General features: G+C 40.8%; 1 protein-coding gene across 1 annotated transcript in view; it reads right to left on the bottom strand.

Moving 5' to 3' along the window:
- Positions 1-1,421: 1,421 nt before the first annotated feature.
- Positions 1,422-16,097, bottom strand: part of GBE1 (1,4-alpha-glucan branching enzyme 1) — a 216,902-nt gene continuing 202,226 nt past the window's right edge. The window contains exons 18-20 of the transcript XR_010025475.1: positions 4,798-4,849; positions 3,014-3,090; positions 1,422-1,500 (exon numbers count right to left, since the gene is read on the bottom strand). The gene's annotated coding sequence lies outside the window, so the exon portion shown is untranslated. The remainder of the gene's footprint in view (positions 1,501-3,013; positions 3,091-4,797; positions 4,850-16,097) is intronic.

The following is a 16,097-nucleotide window of genomic DNA, read 5'->3' on the forward strand; positions in this document are numbered from 1 at the left end:
AGAAAGAGAATGGAAAAAAATTAAGGTAATTTCTTGACAGAAATGACTCTGAGCAGGGGCAGCCCCACCATGTGTAGCAGGACGAAACCACCGGCTGAAGGCAGAAAACATGAAGGCAGAAATTAAGCATGTGAATGCTGCAGCAAGACTTAAGGAACAAACTATACAAGTTTAGACTGAGAAATGTCCTACAACTCCCAGCATTCCCCAGCCAGCATGGCTGGCTAGGGAATGCTGCAAACATGCATAGGATTGGAACCGTTAAAGTACTGACCCTAGCAGGGAAGGTGGGGATGAAATGTGGGCTTGGGTCAGCACTGATATTGAAGACAAGGGAACCCCTGGAAGCAAGTGTTAGGATTCTTAAATTAATTACAGAGAGTCAGTGTAAACAAGGAGTCTTGGGGCATCTTATGGTCTCCCAAATTTATTATTCATGGTCTCTAGATTCCAGTTAATGATGCATAAAGTAAATTCTCTTGCAGGTGTGTGGATGTGGATGTGTTCATAGGGGGAAACAATGGGGCCAAAGGGGCATGAAGTGCAAAGGTCTACCATGCTATTTTTAATTATCGTTGCTATTTTGCATGATTACTGATATGTTTGATGTGTGTGTAGAATGTCACAGACTGTGAGAGAGTTCAGATGATCTTGGATTAATAAACCAAGATTGAACAACTCTTTTGCCGCTTTCACACAAGCTGGCAAATAAACCAAGAAGTCTTCAATTAGCCATAGTTCCCCAATTCATGCAAACTGGGAAATTATGGTTAACAGTTTTGGCAGAAGCTAACATAGTAAGCCAACTTCATACTATGTTTTAATATCCTAGTTTGTTCCAAAGCTGTTATCCAGAGTTTCCCAGTTCAGATGAATCAGGAAACGACTTCCTGGTTTGTCTGTTAGCTTGAGTGAAGAAAGGAGCAAAGGGGCTACAAAAGGCTCAGTCATATCTAAGTTGGGATATGATCATCCTTACGCACTCTGTATAATTTTCATTTCATGGGCTTTTGGCTCCATGGTCTACCATGTCTATTTCCACTACGTACTGTAGGTATGCATGCATCCTAACTGAAGAAACACTTCATGCATCTATTTAAGTAGGTTCTAGTTCCTAAAGGTATATGCTACAATAAATCGGTGAGTCTTTAAAGTGCCAAAAGACTCCTCAGTTTTGCTATCTCTCTGAAATTAGTTGACTGAGCAATTTTGTTCCAAATCTTCCAGTGAGGTTTCAGCTCAGTTCATATACACTCAACATTCTGGAAATCCTGTATGTGTGTTTCAGTAGTGTTTCAGCAGTGTGTGAACTGGGTAAGATGTGATGTAGGACTGCACCCACATATACTGACACAATAATATTCCCAGACATGCTTTTTATTTCATTGAACATAATAGCATCTCTTAAAGAAATGCATTGTAAGTTGAGAATTTTTGTTACAAGAAAAACAACCCAAAGCATTTAGCATCTGGATTATCCTCTTTGAAGCATAGGCACTTCTGCAATAAAAGAGAGCAGATAATGGCATTTCTGAGACAGAAATATTAACATTTGAACATGCATAATGCAGGCCATTGTGACTCTATCATGCAGAGTGAAATACAAAACAACTAAACTGTCTCTTAAGAAAGCAGAATAAGGGAATGTCACTGAAAAGAAATAGAGGTGTTTCTTTTTTAATGGCTTATCCAAGATCAGTTGTAAAAATATCTGTTCATATTATTAAAGAACTATTACCATTAGTCAATATATGTTAAATAGATATACAAGCTGATATTATGGAGAGTTCAGGGTGTTCAAACTCATTGATTTCATGCCAAACTCTGCATATGATCTGGTTGTATTCATTTTCTTGCATTCTGTAACAACCTCACCCCCAGAAATAAAGACATTCTGAACTCAGTTGCAGTCACCAGGCAAGCCAGGTTTTTTTTAATGCTTTAAATTAGATGCCTAAAATATTGTGGACTGCCTGTAGGGAGATTCCATTTATTTATTTGTTTATTACATTTCTATACCACTCAATAGCCAAAGCTTTCCATTATCCAGACACCGCAGCTGGTTTTTGTTGGTTTCTGGAATGTTCCACTGTTACATGTTTGTCCTGATTATGTTATATGCTGAATGTACACATTTATCTCTTCCTCACACAGGTTTAGGGTGTCCATGTGTCCTCTTTTTGAAGGGCTATCAGTCCTGTGTTTGAAGGTGCCCTCTATTTGAAGAGCTATCCAGTCAAAGTCCAGTTTCAAGAACCATAAAAGTCCAGTTTCAAGACCAGTGGAGACATTGAAGTTGCCCATCAACTATTAGCACCTGGTTGGCAGACTGAGCAGGTATCCAGGTAACCTAGTCACAGTCTTCCACGTTATGGTGAGGTATCTTGTATTTCTATTGAAATTTTAACAGCTATTTCTAAATTTGCATCTATCTATCTATCTATCTATCTATCTATCTATCTATCTATAAATTAGCATATGCAAAGTTAATGGATATCTGTGTGTCCCTCCCCCTTTCCCCCCTCTTTTTGGGGAAAACTTTCCTCTTCATTGATAATGTACAGCTGTTTCCTTCATTAACAGAGACATGTTAATCTGATAACTGAACTGAATGCAGCAAGCCTTGTAACCAGGGCAATTCCATGTGGGAATCATACCATCAGTGCCTGTAAGCCACATTTAGCCAGTGATAGTGCACAAACTGCCAGAAAGGGACAGATTTTAAAGAGAAAGGAAAGGTGGATGCTTAATATTCATGTCATACTTCCTTAGGGATTGTGGTTTAGTGTCGGTGATGGAAGCTCAGCATTTGATCCTTTTAAAAAATACATAAAGCAAAGCACTGGAACATATTCTCTGGGGAACCATACTGCCCTACTGTAGCCATGGAGTAAGTGAACTTATAAATCAATTTCTAACTTGGTGGATGTGATCAAAATTACTGGAAAGTTGGGATTCCAATTTGTCAAGGGGAAGATGAATTGCTTGATGGCTCAAGTATTTAAGCTCTTACCCTCCTAGGCCAGAAGAATTAAAATATGCAGTTCATCAGATCTCTCCATGTCACAGGTATTAGTGAGGCCAGAAAACCTTAGGAGGAAGCAAAAATTAATTATATATAACAAAGTAATATGGGGAGATGAGATAAATTAAGTACAGAAAGCAAGCAAATTATTAAAATCTTTTATTGAATACATTTTTTTGAGGGGAAACCATTCATGTTGTTTTCTTTGCACCATTTCTTGAATTATAACTGGGATGACAATCATTTGGTTGTAGAGCAGAAGCTTAACATACAAAAGGTCCCAGGTTCAATCCCTGGGATCACCAGGTAAATCTGGAAAAGATTCCTGTCTCAAATCCTGGAGAGCGGCTGACAGTCAGTGCAAACCAACCTTTCCCAATCTGAGCCATAAGAATATCAGAGGCATGCTGGAACAGGCCAAAAGCGTAGCATCCTGTTCCCGCAGTGGCCAATCAAGTAGCTGTGGGAGGCCCACATACAGGACATGAGCATATATTACGAAGGGTACTATATAGCCATCATGATGACTAGTAGTTATTGATAGACTTGTCTTCTATAAATTTGTCAAATCCCTTATCCTTGTTCATTGCCATCACTACGTCTTGTGCTGCACTGTCCAAAGACATACTTTTTTTATTGTTTATTTAGTACATTTCTAATCTTCCCAGGAACTAAAGTGCTCAGGGAAAATTACAACCAGTTACAAAACTTGAAAAGCCATTTTAAAACACAATTAAAAATGTAAAATGCAATACAAACATTTAAAAAGAATAAAATTCAATTGAAAGCAAAACAATAAACAGCACAGGATTTTATTGTGAAGTTTTCTCTATGGCCTGCAATTCCCATCCCACTTGATCATGGGTCATGGTGGCTGGGGATGCTGAGAACTGTAGACAATCATGTCTGCAGGAGGGTCTCAAGGCAGGGAAAGATGGTGTAGCCAGTACCAAGCTAGATAAACCAATATGCTGTGATTCGGTAAACAGCAGCTTTCTAGATTCCACTATGTTTTTAAAATATTGTTTTTATAATATTTTAATATGTTTTTTATAATATTGTGCTTTAAAAACAGCACAATATTATATGCACATTTTCATTACAGCAATGTTAAAATTTATTGCTTTAATTGATATTTATACAGCGCCCTCAGTGTAGATGATAGTTACGTATTTCATCAGTAAAACTTTGACAGAGTCCAACTTCCAAGAAGCATACAGTCCTGAAAGCTATTGGGGAACACCGAGGAAGAGAGAAGACTAGCAAGGGGTAGATGTGAGCAAATGCATTTACATCTATTGAAGCTGAGAACATGATTAAGAGAATAAATCAAAACATTAAAATAAGCAAATGTAGACTGGTTGAACGCTGCTTTTATTGCTGCTATCTTTATTGATCGCAATGGGCCTAGCAATAAAGTTTGATTGATTGACTGATTGTACTTTTAAACCACCCAATAACCCAGGTTCTGTGGGTGGTGTACAAAACATTAAAAACATAAAATACAGGCAATAAAACAACAAATAAAAACAGCACATAATAAAACCCAGCAGCAAAGACATAAAACCAAAGTAAATCCAGCAGCAAATGACAAGTGAAATGATCTAAAAGAACTAAAACAGTTTTTTAAATGCCTGTGAGGATGAAAAGGTCTCCACCTGGCACCAAACTTATCATAATGTGGGTGCCAGGTGAGCCTCCCTGTGTAGAGCATTCTATAATGGGGTGCCACCACTGAAAAGGCTTTCTCCTTAATAGTCACCCACCTCCACCTCATTTGGTGGGAGCACCTGAAGGGTCTAGGTAGGTGTCAAAACTGAGAATCTAGAAAAATAAAAAGCTTGAATTTCATTGGACTCTACTTACTTAAAGAATGCTTATATAAAACTTCTTAAGAATTATTTTTGCACACATGCTACTTATTTTAGGTGAACCTGATTGCTATGGAAAATAGAAAACCAAATAATTTGTAGTTTGAAGGCAAGAAAATGTTAAATGAAACTTTACAAAGTCAACACATTATTCGGAGGTAAAAGCAAACACAAACAAATAAAAAACTAAAAATATCCACATTTTACCCAGACACTGCAAGCCAACTGACAATCCAATCCAATCCATGTCTACAGAGCAAGAAGTCCCATTAAATCAATAGAACTTACTTCCAGGTAGGTGTGCATAGGATTTCAACCTAAGTTTATTTTCTTGTCAGGGCTGTTATGGGCAGCAGTCTGAGGGGGGCTGGGAACTAGGAGTAACATAACATGACAGTAGCCAGAAGCAAAGAGCAAGTCAGGAGGCAGGGTCAAGGAGCAAGCCAACAGGAAAACTCGTGCTGGGTCTGATCGAACACGGGTTAGAGCTCACTATCGAGCCTACTCTGTGGCGGTGAGGGTGGCAAAGAGACAGTTCTTTTCCACCAGCATTGCGTCTTCTCAGTGTCGTCCGGTGGAGCTTTTCCGAGTGGTTCGTTACACTCTGGGCCAGGGCGTGAGATAGTTGAACCCTCGGTAGCACGCTGTGACGAGTTTGCACGGCACTTTGAAGATAAAGTCGCTCAGATTCGTCATGAATTGGACACCACACTTAATGCAGCTCCACTAGTAGAGGCGTTCAGAGTGCCGTCCGGTTCAGCTTTATTGGATGAGTTTCAGTTAGTAAGGCCCGAGGATGTGGACAAGGTGCTTGGCCAAGTCCGGTCAACCACCTGTGTGCTTGCCCCTTGCCCCTCATGGCTCATTACATCAAATAAGGAGGGGATCGCCGGCTGGGTCCAGGAGGTTGTAAATGCCTCCTTGAGAGAGGGAGTGGTGCCGGCCTCTTTAAAAGAGGCGGCAATTAGACCACTCCTGAAGAAGCCTAACCTGGACAACGGAGACATGGCTCTGTAGGCATCTCCAAAGGAGAACCTCCCTAGACATTACTTTCAGTATGTGCTCTTCCATTGATAATATTTAAAATGTGTCCATACCAAAACTGATCTTAAACATCCTACTCATGGAGTTCTTCTATATATGAGATGATAATTTATGGAGCCTTAGAACAGAAAAAGAAAAGAAGGTGAAAGAACTGGAGAATTTATACCTACCTCCATCCGCATTGTCAATTAATAATAGAAACAGGACTCCATTACCATGAGGAGCCCCAGTCCTCTGCACATGGGCATCATTAGACCTTGACCTACAAATGCTAAGCAGTCCTTTCATTGGAATGAAGGCCTCACTACATCTCTGAAAGAATATTCTGTTGATGCATCCCACATTGGCACTTCCAATATTTACCAGGACTGGTCTCCTCCAATAGGCCTAATTCTGTTGGGACACTCAATGGCCCCACGTTGCTCAGTGCAATTCCCAAAACCAAATCCTCATTTGCTTTGCTCCTTAGTATAGCTCCCCTCCTACAATGCAAGTGGCTACAGTTCCTCTCTCTTGTCCTCTCATCCCTCCATTCCATAGGACATCTACACACAGAGAAAGGAGAGTGAAGAGGAGATGATGGAGTTAGCAGAAGCAGCTTCAAGGCTAGGTGGGGGAAGGAAAGAGGGAGCAACAGTGAGCCCCTTGGCAACTGCCTTAATATGCCAGTTGGTTCTGCCAGGCCTGGTAGTTTACCTGGAGCTCACAACTGAGTAGCATATGAATAGCAGGGCTGGGCTGGCCCTACCTTTAAGCGGAAAGAGGTAGTCACCTCAGGCAACAGATGCTCGGTGGTTTGGAATGGGAAGCAGTTCTTTGGTCATCTCCCCCTGTTGGAGGACAGAGCTGTGTGTTCCAGGCAATATGTCCTGCACCCTTGAAGTGAGCCTGGTACCCTCAAGTGAGATGGAGAGTGCTTTCTTATCAGCAGTGGTGAAGTAAGATTCAACTGCCAGTGCAGTTGGCTTCTGTAGGGGGCTGCCATCTTGCCCTTTGCCTCAGGCAGTAAAGTATTCATGGCCTTGATGAACAAACAATATAATACCTTTAAACATCCCAACCATGCCTAGATATTTGACAATCCTGCTTGTCTTTTTAATGGAAGGAATACACTATAGGAGGATTGCCTTTTGCACAGCTGCTTGGCAGCCTTCTCAAGAGAGAAATGCTGCCTGTCTGCTTTCTCAGTCTTCCTCAGTAACAGAACTGACAGCTGGGCAAAGTATACACTCATAGGCACAGCATGTTCTCAGCAGCTTGAAGTACAACATGCTAAATACATTTTTTTCCTGTGGTGATATCTTATCCAAGTCTCTCGGTGTCTGGTAGTCTGAGGAATAGTTGAGAAACATCAAAAATACTTTTGAGAATTGAATTCCTGTGACACAGCAAAAAAAGTCTCAGTTTTATTTATTTATTTATTTTAAAAAAATGTCTGTAGATAGAAAGAGGTGATCGCTCCACTACTGTAATCTATTCCAGGGCGGTCAGTTATTGCTTCTGTGTCTTACCTTCTTGCAGACCAAAATAAGCAGGTGACAGCAAAAACTGCAAGATTTTTAGCAGGTGCTATCAAATAAGATCTACCATTTTATCAGAGTCCTAATTTCTTACAGCTCCTTTGACTGTACAGAAGTTTATTTGTTCTATTTACTTATTCTTATTTTATGTGTAAAGACTTGTATTAATTCTGGAATTTGTATTTAATGTAATTTTTTAGAATGCAACTTGGGTAATTTTGGTCAAGTACAATCTTGCTTTTATACTTTTGTACATTTTATTTCAAATGCTAAGGCCTGTGGCTGATGCAAATAAAGGAATTCATTCATTCTGTAGATAGGCATAGATAAAAAGGAAAACAAAACATCATCAATAGGGAATAAAACCACCAGACCAATTTAGCTCAGCCTTCCCCAACCTGATGCCCTCCAGATGTTTGGGACTTTAACTCCTATCAGATGATAATCAAGGTCTGAAATGTCTGGAAGGCACCAGGTTAGGGAAGGCTGATTTAGCTATTGCCCAGGTCAAATCACTTGTTGAAAGGCTTGATCTAGGCAAGTCTCCCAAGGCAAGAAATTCCATAGTTTGAACACCACTACCGGGGGTGGGTGGGGGGAAGAAGAAGCCATTGTTGTGTACCCACCCAGTGCATGGACTGAGGCCTCTCCTGAGTCTCTCAGAATATAAATAGGTTCAAATGGGAAGAGTTGATCCTTCAGATATCCTGGTCTCCTACACAGCACTCAGAATTATTAGGAGACTAGAGCACCTTCTCCAGGAGACATCTGGGTTATTTTTTGTTCAGAAAAAGGATGAACAAAGGTGGGGTAGGGAGAACTGCATTAGAGGTTTAAATATTGGGCATGTGTGAAGAAAGTGGGCAAGGAGACACAGTTTTCTCCCTTTCTAATACAGCAATGAATTTACCTGGCAGTCAATTCAGGATAGATAAGAGAAAGTATTTCTTCAGCCTGAATAATTCATTTTCACTGCCAAAAAGTCTGCCAGTGCCAATAGCTGGTGCAACTTTCCAGTGGAATCAGGCTAATTCATGTAGGTCCTAAATGAATTAACCCAATTCCTTTGTTATAGGATAAGGCTAAAACAGTGCAATCTTATACATGTCTACACAGACATAAGTGTCATTGAGATCAATGGGATTTGCTCCCAGGTAAGTAGGTACAGGATTGTAGCAACAATGATGGCACTACGGAGTCTTCTAGTTTGGAGCAACTGTACCACTAACTACTAGTTGCAGGGAAGCAAGACTGAGGTGCTGTCTACATGTGGAGAAAGCTCCTCAGTGGCTGTGGATCTGCGCCCCATTGGTTAGACAAAACAAGCACAAGTTTGCAGCCACCAGGGGGCTTCCCCATGATGCTGTGATTTGAAAAAGTTGGGGAATTAACCCAACTTCTTCAAAGGAAGCACTTCCATTGAGTAACGTCACTCCACGGCCAATTTGGGGCCAACACAGGGGTGGAGACTGGTGGAAAGTGACCAGCAATTGGTCATCTTTACCAGGAAGAAGGCGGGGGCAGCTCCAGGGCCCAGATGGCCACCCAGAAATCCCACACTCCCTCCTCAGCATTGGGATTACCCGAGGCCACCCTAGGAGAGGGAAAGTGTGGTGTTGGTGAGTGAGGCGGCACCAGTCCGGCACCATGAAGACAGCCCCTGGGAGAGGGATGTCACTTTTTGAGCTCTCCTTGCAGGCTTCCCAGAGGCATTTATTTATTTATTACATTTCTAGACTGCCCAATAGCCAAAGCTCTCAGTGGCTGGCTGTTAATGGGGACAGAACATTGCACAAGATAGATTTTTGGTCTGAAGTAGCAAGGCTCCTCTTATGTTATTGTTGTGCCAAATGAATAGATAAACAGCTCTTTGTAGGTTCCCAATGCCGTGAACACCTATCTGGCAGGGCGGTGTCTCACACCAGCATCCTGGGAGGGTCTGTGTCAAGAAGGGAGGGCTGGGACAAGAAGGCAGTCTTGAATTTGTCTATAGAGAAAGAATCAGACTGAGTTTATGTTTTTCAGAGCTGTCTGGTAAGAAGCACCCTTAGAGGCTGTAACACTATGCTAACACTGCCTGTTTTTGTTCTGTTTTGCTTCCACATTGCTCATAATGGAATCAAACAACAAAGAGTCTTGTAGCACCTTCAAACCTAACACATGTATTATGGCACGCACTTTTTGATGAAGTGAAACCTAGGGTTTGTTTGCATCATGTAGATGAGCAGGTCATCTACATGTCGCAGTTGCCATTGCGAAGCCAGCCAGGGGCAAACCCCAGAAACAATGCTGAAAAAGTCGGGCAGTTCCCCTGACTTTTTTGTCTGCAGAGGTGTATCACAACCGATTGCACCCCGTGATGGCATCGGCTGGACAGGGAAGGAGGCGGACCTCCAGGAGCTTAGGAGAGCCCCGTGGTAAAAAAATTTAAAATGGGGGGGGGGGAGAGGAACGGGGCCTGTTCCTCCCCCCCCTGATTTTTTAATTAATTTTTTTTAAAAAGTGTGTGTGTGGGGGGGGGAGAGAATGGGCAGCCAGAGGGAGGTGAGGTGGTTTGGATGCCCTGCGTCCCTCTCCTCATCCTCCTCTGGCTGCCTTGTTCCTCCCACATCCCTCCCAGTGCTCAGCGCAATGGCAGCTGTGGTGGGAAATCCGTACTTGCAAGTGCGGAATTCAAGTGTGGGAGCTGGAGGCCTCGTGGTGCCAAAGCGCCGCCGTTAAGATGGGGGCCTAGTCCATGAAAGCTTATGCCGTAGTAAATTTGTTAGTCTATAAGATGCTAAAATACTTTGCTCCTTTTGCTGAAACAAACAAACAAACGTGGCTATCCCTCCAGAAATAATAATACATATATCATAAATAATAATCAGCAGGATCATAATATGACGTATCATTTTAAAGTACATCACATTATTATGTACTTGATACTATGTTATTTCTATCTGTATCATATGAAATTGCTATTGAACTGTTTTGATATGGGGATGTTTATAACTGGCTGTGAATTTCTGCTCTCTTGTGTATTGTAAGCTGCTTTGGATAAAATTTCTCATGGAAAAGTGGCATGCAAATAACTGATGGCGATAATGAATGGTGATGATATTTACAAAGAAACATATAAAAACACCATACATCAAGTACACAATCTGCAAAGGAAACTGAGGTCATTTCTACACCTGCCTTCCCCCCCCCCCCCCGGGATCATCCCTGTGCATGCAAATGACACACAGGGGATCCCGGGAGCAGGCAGAGACAATCCCTCCATTTTCCTGGGATAATCCTTAGGTGTAGAAAGGGCCTGGCTCTGGAAATGGTTGCTCTTGAACTCCGTGCTGTGCCAGGGAAGAAAAATACAAAACTTCAAATTACTATACCCATATCTTTTTCATAGAACCCTGGACAGGACAGATTAATTCCTTGACAGTGCCCCATATTAGACAGCAAGTGTTGAATCCAGTTTCCGCTACAAAATTAATCTCAAAGAGAGAGAGAGAGAGAGAGAGAGAGAGAGAGAGAGAGAGAGAGAGAGAGAAGAAAAATGGCAATTTGTTTTTGCAGTCCTTCCAATGCTTAAAAAAAAATCATTATAGGATTTAATTTATAGATACAGTTTCTTTCATTCTTTTATTAGCTCCATTGCCCATGGGAAAATCAGTACAGCAGGCATCATGTGTCTTTAATAATGAAGCAAACTCCTGCAGTGCTTGAATATGGGGAAGAATCCCAATTATGTATACACAAAATGCCAAATGCAGATCTGCAAATCTGTGGCATTCACAGGTCAGCTGCTATTGAAATGAGAAGGGGAACGCGCTGACCAAAGCAATTTCAACAACAACAACAACAACAACAACAACAACAACAGAATATCCAGTTCTAAGTATTTAGGAAGAAAGACTGTCCCATATTTTCACAAAACATGGGTTGCACTGATCCAGTAAGAGAAGAGCAATTATGGACTAGATGCAGGTATTTTACCTTCTGTGCTTCTGCAATACAATACACATTCAGACCAGAGTCACTCCATATACCCTTGATTTGCATTTCGTGGTATGGATGAGGCTGCACACAAGATCTTAGCCCACAAGAACTAAAAATAGCTTCCCACCCAAGATCTTATGGGTAATGGTTACATCTGTGCCTTTAACTTACAAAATTTGCATTTCATATGAAAAAGTGCAAAATTAGACTTAGCAAATTAGATATTATAGATTTTGCTTCTGTCTGCAATTTCGATCACATTAGACAAGCACATTATTTGCCTTAGCAAGCAGAAGAGCAGTGAGTAAGCACAGCTATTAAAACAGAATGCCATTAAGGAAACTGTAAAAATAATTGTAGATTCACATCAAGTTTATATAAACATTTTAAGCATCATTGCTATGGATTTCAATGTCATATCTCAAAGAAAAATACAAAAGTTGAGACTTTGTTTTAGTCTAGAAATGCAAGTGATATGGGAAAGAAAAGTTACACTGCAATCCTATGCATGTCTACTCAGAGGAAGTCCTATTACAGTCAATGGTACTTACTTCCAGGTAAGCAAGTATAGAAGAGGTCCCCAATGCAGCACCCACAGAGATCCAATGGCACCCACTTCAAAAATATTTTTAGTTAAAAATTTGAAACTGTTAGGGTGCCAGGTTCTCTTTCTTTTCCTGAACTCACTGCTGATCAACAGGCAGGAAGAGAAGAAAAGCGTGCCGTACTGGCCCCACACAGACCTTTCCCCTTTGCACTCTCTCCACTCCCACTACAATCCTCTAGCCTTGCTATTTCCCTCCAACAACTTCTTTTTTCACTATTTCTCTCCCTTTCCAATCCCTAGGCTCCCTTTCTCTCACTTACTAGCCCCTAGCCTTGCTCTTTCTTTCACATGCACCCCTTTCTATTGATGTTTCTCTCCATTCCCAGCCTCTGACCTCACTATTTCTCCCCCCACCTCTTTATCCCACTATGTCTCCCTCTCCTTCCCTCTTCGTCTTCCCTCTACACCTTTGCCTTACTATTTCCACCTTCCTCTACCTTTGTTATTTCTCTCCCACCCCTACCCATGTCTTTTGACTAGCCAGGGCCTGAGAGCAGCCGTTATGTGACTAGCTGCATCCTCCATGGGTGCCATTTTGTGGTGGTGCCCACAGCAGTTTCTCAAATTCCCAAATGTGTCCAAAGGTCCAAAAACTTTGGGGTCCCCTAGTGTATAAGATTGCAGCCTTAGTTTAATAGTAAAAATGGATCCTGTGATATAGGGCGGGATACAAATGTTTAAATAAATAAATAAATAAATAAATAACCAAGAGTTTCTGTTTTATCAGAATGTGTTGTAATGGAGGGCTTCATTTGAGCTAGTGCCTCTGGGGGTTGAACCTGTTTAAAAGGCAGCAGTGGATGGAAACACCAAAAACACAGAAAAGCAAAGTGGGAGACAGAATAAGAAAATACTTCAGACAAGTGTGGAGATGTATAGCACTTTAATCAAAGATATGAACTGACCATAAAATAAATTATTTAGCTAACTATTTTATGTATCCCAGGGCCCTTTTAGTTATCACCATTTCTCTCTCTCTCTCTCTCTCTCTCTGTGTGTGTGTGTGTGTAAATTCTTTCTTTAAAATTCTAGGGAATACCCAGAAGTATATGAAATACATGCAAAGTGCCATTTATGTTAAAAAAAAATAGCCCACTTTCCAGTAGGGGCTTGGGATGTGGGGTCCTGCCACTCTTCCTTCTGGCTTCTTTTCATCTGCCCTCTCCAAGCCTGGGAAGAGTAAATATAATCTGATGGGGCAGACTGAGAGCTTTATCACACCAGCGTTATACTGTTATACTTTGATTGTGAAGTACTCCCATGCATCCTGTCTTAATTGTGCAATAAAGCAAAAAGATTCACCCTATTTAGTGCCTACTTTTTGAGCGTATCTTCTGAGCCGCTGCTGGGGGGCAGGAGCAGGATTTTAAAGAAATGCTTACATCTGCGTAAGCTTTAAAGATAAAGACACCAAAATTGGCACAGTAATAGATACTAGGGAGAGCTTTCAACATACCAAATTTGAATTGAATTGGGTCATCTGTTGATTTTTTATGATGTTTTACATTTCCACCCTTAAACTCACTTCCTGGTATACTAAGGATCGCTGTCACCCGGTACCAAAAACAACAACAACCTCGAAAGCTTAGTGCTACGGGGATAATCCGAGGGAAGCAGGTAGGTAGGATGAAGCTTTGAGTCCAAAGTCAGAGGCAAATGAATTGCAATGGCAAGAGAGGCAAGGCTGAAAAGGTGGAGCTTGCATAAGAATAGAAGAAGAGCCATGCTGGCTCAGACCAAGGGTCTCTAGTCCAGGAAGCTGGTGCAGTCATTATGGCAATGCATATACTCCCCCCAAATTGGCCCCAGTCAATTCTTGCTGTTGTATTCTGCACCAGATGAAATTTCCAGGCCCATATCTGGGATTAAGGGCAGTGTTTACCAGTTAGAAGGTGAAGTTTCCAGGGAGCCAGAACCCAGGATCTTGCTTTTTTAGAAATAACTGCAAGCCTGTGCATGTCTACTTAGAAGTAAATCCCCTTGAGTTAAGTGGGGCTTACTTTCAGGTAATGGTGTATATGATTGCAGCCTTACTCACTGGCTGCATTTATTCCACATATCTTGGTTTAGCAATGCAGATATCCAGCCTCAATAGCTTTGAAAAACAAAATATGAAACCTGTAGACAAAAGGGCCTGAAAAACTATTAGGAAGTTTTAAATGCTTCTTGGACTGCCTTTTAAACTCTCATTTCAGGTGTTGAGATTTTTATATATATATATATATATATATATATATATATATATATATATATATATATGAATGAGAAATCTACAGAAGATAATAATGCTGGTAACCTTGTTCATGGAACAGCCACACGGGGGTGTCTATAGAACACATGTAAATGATAATGGCACACTGATTTTGTATGCAGACAGCATACGTTAAGGATTTCAAATGCTGCCTTGTTACAAAACCAGGCTTTCCAGAGAGGAGTATGAAAGCAAAATACACCCAGATCTCCTACTCTGACAGGCGAGGCTTGAGTGCTCAAGCCTTCTCCCTTTATGTTCCTATCCATCAGTCTTCACTGTGCTATCAGTATTGCCTATGTGATGCAAATGTTAGCAATACATACTAGGGATGTTAAGAAATTTCTCCAGCTATGCCAAGGTGAATTCAGTTGTGTTGCTGAATTCACTTTGTGGCTCCAGTCCAGATATAGGTTGGAGCACAATGAGGCTAGTGTGATTTCTCCTGTCACGTGACAGTACTTTTAATGGGGAAGAAAGAGTCCTACCAGGCTGGGACAAGAAATATCCTTTCTCCTCTCTCTCTCTCTCTGTCTCTCTCTCTCTGGGACAAGGACAGACCTTTAAAGCTCTGAACTAATTAACCCTGAATAACAACTTTTCCCTTTTGTTCCTTACTAGCTGTCAAAAAGAGCCAGTGCAAAATGCATGCAGAACAGTCATCATGGGACAGTATTCATTCAGCATGCACAGTCACCATGGGACTTGCATTTTTTACTTGTTCCCCCAAGACAACATTCCTTATACATTTATTTATTTATTTATTTATTTATTTATTTATTTATTTATTTATTACATTTTTATACTGCCCAATAGCCGAAACTCTCTGGGCGGTTCACAAAAATTATACATGGGGTTCCATCCAGCGTAGTGTGAACAGACTTACAACAGCTTTAAATGGGGATTCATGTCATTCATGGTGGATAAGGATATCATTGGCTACTAGTCATTATTGCTGTATATTAAATTCAGTATCAGAGTCAGCATGTCTCTGAATACCAGTTGCTAGGGAACATGAGCAGGAGGGTGCTATTATGCTCATGTCCTACTTGTGGCATCTGGCTGGCCACTGTGTGAACAGAATGGTGGACTATATAGGTCTTTGGTCTGATCCATCATGGCTCTTCTTTGGTTCGTATGTATTCCACTGTTTTAAGTCACCTGAGTGTTACAACAAAGAAAAACATGTCCAAAACAAACAAAAATACGTTAATGGATAATTGATTTGTGTTATTTATTCATTAGAAGGTTTATAATCCAATTTTCCATATCAAAGCTTCCTAAAGTGGGCAACAACAATGTAAGACAATACTTATCAAATCAATAAAATCAACTAAAAGAAAAAGTGAATGAGAGAATACATAACAAAAAGACTATATAGCAGCCAGAGGTCAAACTAAATCAAAGAAGTACATTAGTTGCAGTCAGCTTTCCTTTCAAAACTGTATATCTTGTTCATTGGACCAAGATCATAAGACCTCTGAACTTCAGCAGTTAACTCATTTGCAGGACATTCACATAACAGTCCTTTTCGAAAATGCCTACTAGACTAATAGAGAGTGGAATCATTCACAGATTTTCTGTACTGGATCTTAAAGAGTATGCACGGGAGAAGATATTTCCTCAACTTCCCAGGCTCAGATCACAAAGGATTTTTTAAAGAAAAGCATCAGTTCCTTAAAGTTAATCCAGAAGCAAGTAGGCAGCTAATGATTATCATACAATTTTCACAATATATGTTTTTAGCAAGTAGGCAGCTAATGATTATCATACAATTTTCACAATATATGCTTTTAGC

This window comes from Elgaria multicarinata, chromosome 5, assembly GCF_023053635.1.
Source record: "Elgaria multicarinata webbii isolate HBS135686 ecotype San Diego chromosome 5, rElgMul1.1.pri, whole genome shotgun sequence".
In the NCBI taxonomy this organism is placed as follows: Eukaryota; Metazoa; Chordata; class Lepidosauria; order Squamata; family Anguidae; genus Elgaria; species Elgaria multicarinata.